Raw genomic sequence first — 9,173 nt, forward strand, 5'->3', positions numbered from 1 at the left:
GGTTCATCAATATTTCGTTTAATACACAGGAGATGTATGTGGTTTGTATGGCAAAGTGTTTGACATATAGTTTTGAAACCCACTTTAGGTTGTGCAATTATTCATGCATCATGTATTATAACTGTTATAATATGGCATGATGAAATAACAAGCAAGCATGCGCATGCATCATGAAAATATAAGAGTTATATTTTTGCATGCAGTAAGCATATTCATGCATCGTCTTTATAAGCCTTATAGTATAAAGGTGAATTGGAAACATGTTTTGCTTAGTTCGTTGCTTGTTTGTATAAGAGTTATATAAAAAGGTAGCAATGAGTGAACAATGCATGGAGCATGACATTTAGGCTGTTTATAATTTTTATGAATGCCTTGTATGTCTTTACTCTGCGTTGTGTATGGTTCTGGTTGTTTATGTTATAAACTTTATAATAGAAATTAGAACTAAAATCGATAAGAAAGAGTTGCATGCAAACTTAAGGTGAATTCATGTTTTAAAAGGGTTTTAAAATTGGATTGAGATAGACCTAAGTTCAAAGGTTCTAATGGGATTAGCAACCTAGTTTAACATTTTAAATCGGTTTAATAAGATTAAATTGATTGGCTTAAAAGATTAAAATTGTATTAAATCTATCTATAAGGGACCTTTTGTCTAAGGCGGGTTCTGTCTAAGCTGGGGTACTTAAGCTGACGGAAACGGAACACCCCTACCTAGGAACCTACCTAGAAAGGTGAATTAAATACATTTTCTGCAAGCATGTGATAGTTGGTCAAAGACTCCGTTAAAGAGTTTAAAGGATGATGATAAATAGTTGTTTCAACTATACCAAGGTAAAAGTTACCCTTTGGCAAACCTAAAAAGTCACTTAGTTAAAATCCTTAGCCGTGTTTTTTTCTAAGTAAACTAAACCTTATGTTATTAAATACTCAGTGGGAGGAAGAGGTGTATCTGATATGTCAATAATTCCACTCAAGTTTCTCTCTAAATGTTCATGCCATGAGATTCATGCTTGGCCTCATGGTGCCTTGGGAGCATCCCCCTTCGGATGGTGTTTGCATGAGTCAATATCAAAGTAGACGAAGAAAGTGTTTATTGTAAATGGGTGAAGGGTGTGTCTCAACACGTCCTACGGTCTCTGTCATTAGTTCACTCCGTGAGATCATTCTGTACTCCCTCGTGGTGCCCTGGGAGCGTCCTCTTTTAGATAGGTTTTGTATAGTTAATCAAGATCAAAGTGAACTCCAGAAATGGATAGGGTCACTTTTTTGCCCCAATCGGATTTTTTCCCTTCGGATTGGCTGCTTTGGGTGGAACTCTAAGGCCTAAAATGGCGGGTCACACTTACGGAATATTGTTAAGTAAGTTAATGATTTCTTGACCAAATCAATGATGGCTAGTCGTTATAGAAGCAAGAGTTATTTTGGTATTAATGGCTGGTTGAGCATGTCTCAATTCAGAGGAGGGATAATTGACCTCCCTTCGGCGACTTTTATCCTAAACCTTTGAAGCGTCATTGTGAAACTAGATGTCACATGGGATTCATGTTAGTTTTGCTAAACCTTATTGGATGTTGTTTGTTTTTTCAATGGGTATTTGCTTAAAACTTAACGTAGGTCAATGTGTTTTTTGTTTTCAGCAACATGTTTGTATTTCCATTTAATGCCTCTAGTTTGACTGGTTACATACAGTGGAAAGAGTCTTGTAAAACGTATTTCATGGTAAACGACCTTGAATTTGTCATGGTTGAGGAATGTCCTCAAGTCTCAACCCTTGATGCACCGCGAAGTGTTCGTAATGCATATGAGGTGTGGATGAAGGCTAATTCATTGGCCCGACTTCACATATTGGCTAGCATACCTGATGTTTTGGCCAAAAAGGATGAGAACATGGTCATTTCACGCGAGATCATGGACTCGTTGTAAGAATTGTTTGAACGTCAGTTCTTATTTTTTGAGCACAAAGGGATGGATGACAAAACCAGTAGTGTCAGTTCCCAAGTTAAACTCTAGGAAAAGGAAGCAAGTGTTGCTGACTCTGTTGAAGTTCATGGAAGAGAAGTGCTCTCTGATATGGAACTTGGAGCTTATTTAGGTTCTGATACTAATCCCACTACTCTTCAAAAGAGGAGGATGTGTAAAGACAGTAAATGTGATTTATTGCTCTTGGAGACGTGTTTGGTAGAGAATGATGATTCTACCTAGATCCTAGATTTGGGTGCTACTAATCACGTCAATTCCTCTTACCAAGGATTCAGTTCCTGGCAAACATTGCCACAGAAAGAGATGACTCTTCGAGTGGACACTGGTGTGGTTGTTTCAACTGTTGTTGTATGCAGGCTGAGGTTATTTTTGGACAAGAAACATTATCTGTTACTGGATAATGTTTTCGTAGTTTCTTATATCAAGAGGAACTTAATCTCGGTTTCTTGTCTCATTGAATAAGGTTATATCGTCTCCTTTTCTAAGAATAAAGTGTTTATTTTCAAGAATGGTATGGAGATTAGTTTTGGTTCAATGGAAAGTAACTTGTATGTACTAAGGCCATAAGTCATAAATGTTGGGATTGGTGTCCTACTTCTCTCGGAGTCTCGTTGTTTTGTAAAGATACACATTGTTCAATGAATAAAATAAGTGTTATTTAATTCTGGCATTTACTCATATCCAATAAACAAGCTCCTTGGTTATCTTATGTGAACTTAAGCATATATATGTGAAATACAAGTGAATCATGCCTTAAGTGATAACCTAAATCGGTCTGTAGTATAAGGATTAAGGTGGGATAACTGATCCTGGTGACATTACGAATACGGCTCCCTTTATAGAGGTTTGCAAGTGTTTTAAACTACTACAAATGGTAGATCTTGACCATTCATGTGGAGACGTGGAGCGGGGGTATCCTATACAAAGAGTTTGTATAAGACCTGGACCACGAGATGACTAGACTCTGTATATAATGTCATTGATACTAGAGACTTGCATCTCACCTAAACGACCATAGGTGAACGACCTCAATCCTGAGTGTTTTGTGAACTCCAACCTTTGAGGGCGGTCCTTTGATTAGTATGGGTGAGAGTGGCCAGATTTCCAACTCAACATGCCTACCTTTTTTGGGACTTATCTGATCTGGGAGCTGGGAACTCAATTTACAATATGGAATTCACTTCTTTCCTGAAGCAGGGATAAGTAGAGAGATTGCTCCCTTAAGGCCTGAGTCTGGGCCTTTAACATAGTGGCCACAACTTCTCTTTAGAAGAGAAGACTTAGTCATGATAGGACTATGACTTATGTTCATTAGAGGGATCAGTGGTACTTTAGGAGACAGATGTAACTACAGAGGCATAACGGTTATTGGCCCAACTGTACTTACGAGCGATCTGTGAAGGGTTGTTGCACTGCTGATTGGTTAAGATGGACACGATGTATGAGTATCGCTAGTTTCTATATCATCAGAAAAAATTATGACACGTTTGGCTTTTCTTGAACGAATTTCATGATCTTCCGCCAGACTTTCCTCGTTTTCTCCTTCCTCTTGTTCTAACTCGTCGATTAATGTGTATGACCATCGAGGAAATTTTTTACTGATTTCTCTTATTCCAATCAAGTTTTTACGACTTGCTTTAGCGTTGTAAGTAGTTATAACTGCATCGAATAAAAAGTTTAAAGATTTTATTCCATCTTCTGACTCAATTTTATCTTCAATTTGTGGGTAATTAGTATTAAGAAAGATAGCATGAATCTTATTTGTCCAAACGTTCTCACTATAATTTTTTCTAGAAGTTTCATTTATAATTGAGAATGAAAAAACAAAATGGATTCGTCTGCAATAAGGTCCGCTTAACATCTGTAGTAAGGAGAGTTCAACTGTCGGTCTTTAGTGGAGTGCCTGATAGTTAACGGATGGTGGATCCCGTGACTAAAGAGGTTAATCAGTTATTCACTTACTGTTGGAGCTTCGAGCTACAGGTTCATTGGTGGCTCAATGCATTCAAGTTGAGAATCAGTTCTTGGTGTTGATTTGAAATGTTCAAATTGACAAGAGGTATTTTGATTATATATGATATAATCGGTATGATGTATAAGATACATCTAGTGAAGGATTGATGTAAATAATATTTACATTAAGTACCATGGAATAGAAAAAAATTATGGTTTATATGTTTCATGAGATGAAATATTAAAACTATATAGTTTTTTTTTTTTTTTTTTTTTGGTTATTAAAATATAGTATGATAAGTTGGTTATCATTATATTTATAATAATATTAATTATTGGATAATTAATACTTTTTCTTTTTAAATAACCAAAGTAGTGGGTGGTTATTGGATCATGATAACTGTGAGTTTAAAAGGAATGTGGTTTTCCTAATTTTACAAATTTTTGAAAAGGTTTTTGAGTTTTCCTCTTGCGAAAAAGTAACTCACGAAGTTGTCAAGTAAATACCGATTTACTAAACGACGGTTAGGCGAGCTAAATGATCGTGCAGATGCGAGCTAAACGATCATGCCTTATTTACTAAACGATCACATAGCTTTGCTAGACAATCGCTGGCCCAAGGTAAACATTCGTGTAGAGTCTGTAGCGACAGGCTGAGCTAAACGATAGAGCTAAATGATCACATAGCTTTTGCTAGACGATCGCATTAGCTTTATCTAAACGATTGAGCATCGACCTATACGATAGGTCTTCGCCATCTCCCACTTGCCCAGTCGTGTACGCGATCGTTATTTCCTCCATTTGTCTGCCTCATACCAAGTCCGAACAGAGCCCACCATCTGGATTCTCACACCGAGAATACCAAGGTCACCTTGTTGGTGGTGTCAGAATCAACTCGACACTGTCGAGGTTTTCTAGAGGCCATTCGTAGTGCTGTGGAGGGTTCGTGTTGCGGAGGAGTTTGTGACCAAGAAATTGTTGAGGACGAGCGATCAAAGTGCGTATAGTAGCGTGGAGACACTTCTGCTATTGTTCGTAGAGTTTGTCTCCCTTGTTCATTTATTGTTCATGCTAAAATTTCTGCATTGTAATTGTATAACTATTTGTATTCAAGTCGACTGTAAATATATGTTCATTCATGATTGTAATTTGAGTCTTTTTCCGCTGCTTATGGAAATCTCATTTCCGATTTCCTTCAATAAAAGCCTTATTTAACACTGAAATGTTCAGTACAGTGATAACAATTAAAAGACCAAAGGTTTCTCCTAAGGAAAACGCCCATCTTTGGCATCTAAGGTTAGGTCACATCAACCTCAATAGGATTGAGAAGTTGGTGAAAAGTGGACTTCTAAAGAGTTTAGAAGAAAACTCATTACCGATGTGTGAATCATACCTCGAAGGTAAGATGACCAAACGACCTTTTACTGGAAAAGGTTACTGAGCCAAGGAAGCCTTAGAGCTTATACATTCTGACCTCTGTCGTCCGATGAGTGTTAGAGCTCAAGATGGGCATGAATATTTCATCTCTTTCATAGATGATTATTCAAGGTATGTGTATCTCTACCTAATGCAACATAAGTCTGAAGCCCTTGACAAGTTCAAGGAGTATAAGGCTGAAGTTGAAAACTTGTTAGGTAAGAAGATAAAAACACTACGATCTGATTGTGGTGGAGAGTATATGGAATATATGATAGAACATGGGATTGCATCCCAACTCTCGGCCTTAGGTAAACCTCAGCAGAATAGTGTATCAGAAAGGAGAAACAGAACCTTATTAAACATGGTTCGGTCTATGATGAGTTATGCTCATCTTCCAGACTCGTTTTGGGGTTTTGAAGAGGAGATTGCATGCTACATTCTAAACAACGTTCCCTCGAAAAGTGTTTATGAAACACCATTTGAGTTGCGGAGAGGCTGTAAAGGTAGTTTACGCCACTTCAAGATTTGGGGGTGTCCGACACATGTGCTTGTGACTAACCTGAAGAAGTTGGATCTGTGTTCGAAAGTTTTCCTCTTTGGAGGCTACCCTAGAAAACGAGGGGTGGATACTTCTATGATCAAAGTGAGAACAAAGTGTTTGTTTCAACAAATATTATCATCTTGAAAGAAGACCACATAAGGGATCATAAGCCACAAAGTAAGCTTGTTTTACGTGAGATTTCTAGTGACACTGAGACTACTGAGGGTTCAACAAGAGTTGTTGAACAGACTGACAGATCAATAAGAGGTTTTGAGATCAGTACATCTAGTCAACTAGCTCAAGAGTTGAGACTACCTCGATGTAGTGGGAGGGTTATGAACCCACCGGATTTCTACATGGGATTGATTGAAGCCCAAAACATCATTTCTACTGATGGGGTCGAGGATCCATTGTCTTTAAAGAAATCAATGAAGGATGTTGACAAGGATGAATGGATTAAATCCATGAACCAGGAAATGGAGTCTATGTACTTCAATAACGTCTGAGAGCTTGTGGATCCACCTGATGGGGTAAGACCTATAGGTTATAAGTGGATCTATAAGCGAAAGCGAGGTGTAGATGGAAAGATGCAAACCTTTAAGGCTAGACTCGTGGCAAAGGGTTATACCCAGGTTGAGGGAGTTGACTATGAGGAAACTTTCTCATCTGTTGTCATGTTTAAGTTTATCAGGGTACTCCTATCCATAGCCACATTTTATGATTATGAGATATGGAAAATGGACGTCAAGACTGCTTTTCTTAATGGTAATCTTGAGGAGACCATCTACATGGCTCAACCAGAAGGGTTTGTAGTTCCAAATCAAGAGCAAAAAGTTTGCAAGCTTAATAGGTCCATTTATGCGCTGAAATAAGCGTCTAGATCATGGAACATTAGATTTGACAGTGCGGTCGAATCATTTGCCTTTGATCAGAACGTTGATGAGCCTTGTGTTTACAAGAAGAACATTAATAGCTAAGTAGCTTTCATGGTACTGTATGTGGATGATATCCTACTCATTGGGAATTATGTAAGGTTTTTGACTGAAATTAAAAAGTGGCTAGTTGCCCAGTTCCAAAAATGTTTGGGTGAGGCACAGTATGTTCTAGGGATCTAGATCATTCAAGATCGTAAGAACAAGAGGTTAGCCTTGTCTCAGGCATCGTACATCAATCAAATGTTGATCAGGTACAAGATGCAGGATTCCAAGAGGGGTTTGTTACCCTTCAGGCATGGAATCGTATTGTCTAAGGATCAATGTACTAAGAAACCTCAAGAAGTTGAGGAGATAAGATGGATTCCCTATGCTTCAGTTATTGGAAGATTAATGTATGGAATGTTCTGTACTAGAACCGAAAATTGCTATGTAGTAGGGATTGTTAGTCAGTATCATTCTAATCCAGGATTTGATCACTGGACGGCAGTCAAGATGATCCTCAAGTATCTTCGGAGAACAAGGAACTATATGCTCGTGTATGGAGATAAGGATTTATTTTTTATAGGATACACAAACTTTGACTTTCAGATCGATAGAGATTTTCATAAATTGACATTAGGGTTAGTGTTCACTCTGAATGGAGGGGCTGTAGTATGGTGAAGCATCAAGCAAAGATGTATTGCAGACTCCACTATGGAAGTCAAATACGTAGCCGCTTGTGAAGTAGCTAAGGAGGCTGTTTGGTTGAGGAAATTCCTTTCAGATTTGAAAGTTGTTCCAAATATGGATTTGTCAGTCACTCTCTATTGTGATAATAATGCAGATGTGGAAAATTTGAAGGAACCTTGGAGTCATTGTCGGGGCAAGCATATAGAACGGAAATACCACTTGATCAGGGAGATTGTGCATCACGGTGATGTGATTGTCACGAAGATTGCGTCGAAGCACAATGTTGTTGATCCCTTTACAAAGGCTCTCACGGCTAAAGTGTTTGAGGGTCACCTAGAGAGTCTGGGTCTGCGGGACATGTGGCATCTTGTCTAGGGCAAGTGGGAGACGATACTGGGGTATGCCCTAGTTTATTGAATATTGTACATGTATTTATCTTGTATTATACATTAGTCTCCTGAGGCATTAGGACAAGTGGGAGATTGTTGGGATTGATGTCCTAATTGTTCCGAAGTCTCGTAGTTTGTAATATATACATATTGTTAAGAGTTATTTTATTTGGCATTTACTCATATCCAATAAACAAAGCTCCTTGGTTATTGTATGTAAACTTAAGCATGTATATGAGATATACAAGTGGATCATGCCTTAAGTGATAACCTAAATAGGTCTGTAGTATAAGGATTAAGGAGGGATACCTAATTCTGGTAACACTACGGATATAGCCCACTTTGTAAACGTTTGCAAGTGTTGTGAACTACTATAGATGGTAGATCCTAGCCATTCATGTGGAGACATGCGAGCGGGGGTGTCTTATACAAAGAGTTTGTATAAGATTGGACCACGAGATGATTCGCCTCTGTATATAACGTCGTTGATACTGAAGACTTACATCTCACCTAAACAACCATATGACATGACCTCAATCCTGAGTGTTTTGGGAACTTCTGCCTTTGAAGGCGATCCTTTGATTAGTATGAGTGAGAGTGGCCAGATTGCCAACTCAACATGCCTACCTTTTTGGGGACTTGTCTGATTTATGAGCTGGGAACTCAATTACACAAGATGGAATTCACTCCTTCCCCGAAGCAGAGGTAAGTAGATAGATTGCTCCTTTAAGGGCTGATTCCAGGTCTTGAACATAGTGGCCACAACTTCTCTTTAGAAGAGAAGACTCAATCATAGTAGGACTATGACTTATGTTCATTAGAGTGATCTGTGGTACTTAAGGAGTTAGATGTAACTACAGGGGCATAACAGCTATTGGCCTAGCTGTACTTACGAGCAATCTATGAAGGGTTATCGCACTGTTGATTGGTTGATATAGACACATAATATATCTGTAGTAAGAAGAGTTTAGCTGTCGGTCTTTAGTGGAGTACTTGACAGTTAACAGATGGTGGTTCTCGTAACTAAAGAGGTTAATCAGTTATTCACGTACTGTTGGAGCTTCGAGCTACAGGTTCATAAGGTTCCCTTGGTAGCTCAATGGATTCAAGTTGAGAATCAGTTCTTGGTGTTGATTTGAAAAGTTCAAATTGACAATAGGTAATTCGATTATATATGATATGATCGATATGGTGTATGAGATACATCAAGTGGAGAATTAATGTAAATGAGATTTACATTAAGTACCATAAAATAGAAAAAGAGTTATGATTTATATGTTTCATGAG

Source organism: Benincasa hispida, chromosome 2 (genome assembly GCF_009727055.1).
Source record: "Benincasa hispida cultivar B227 chromosome 2, ASM972705v1, whole genome shotgun sequence".
Lineage (NCBI taxonomy): Eukaryota > Viridiplantae > Streptophyta > Magnoliopsida > Cucurbitales > Cucurbitaceae > Benincasa > Benincasa hispida.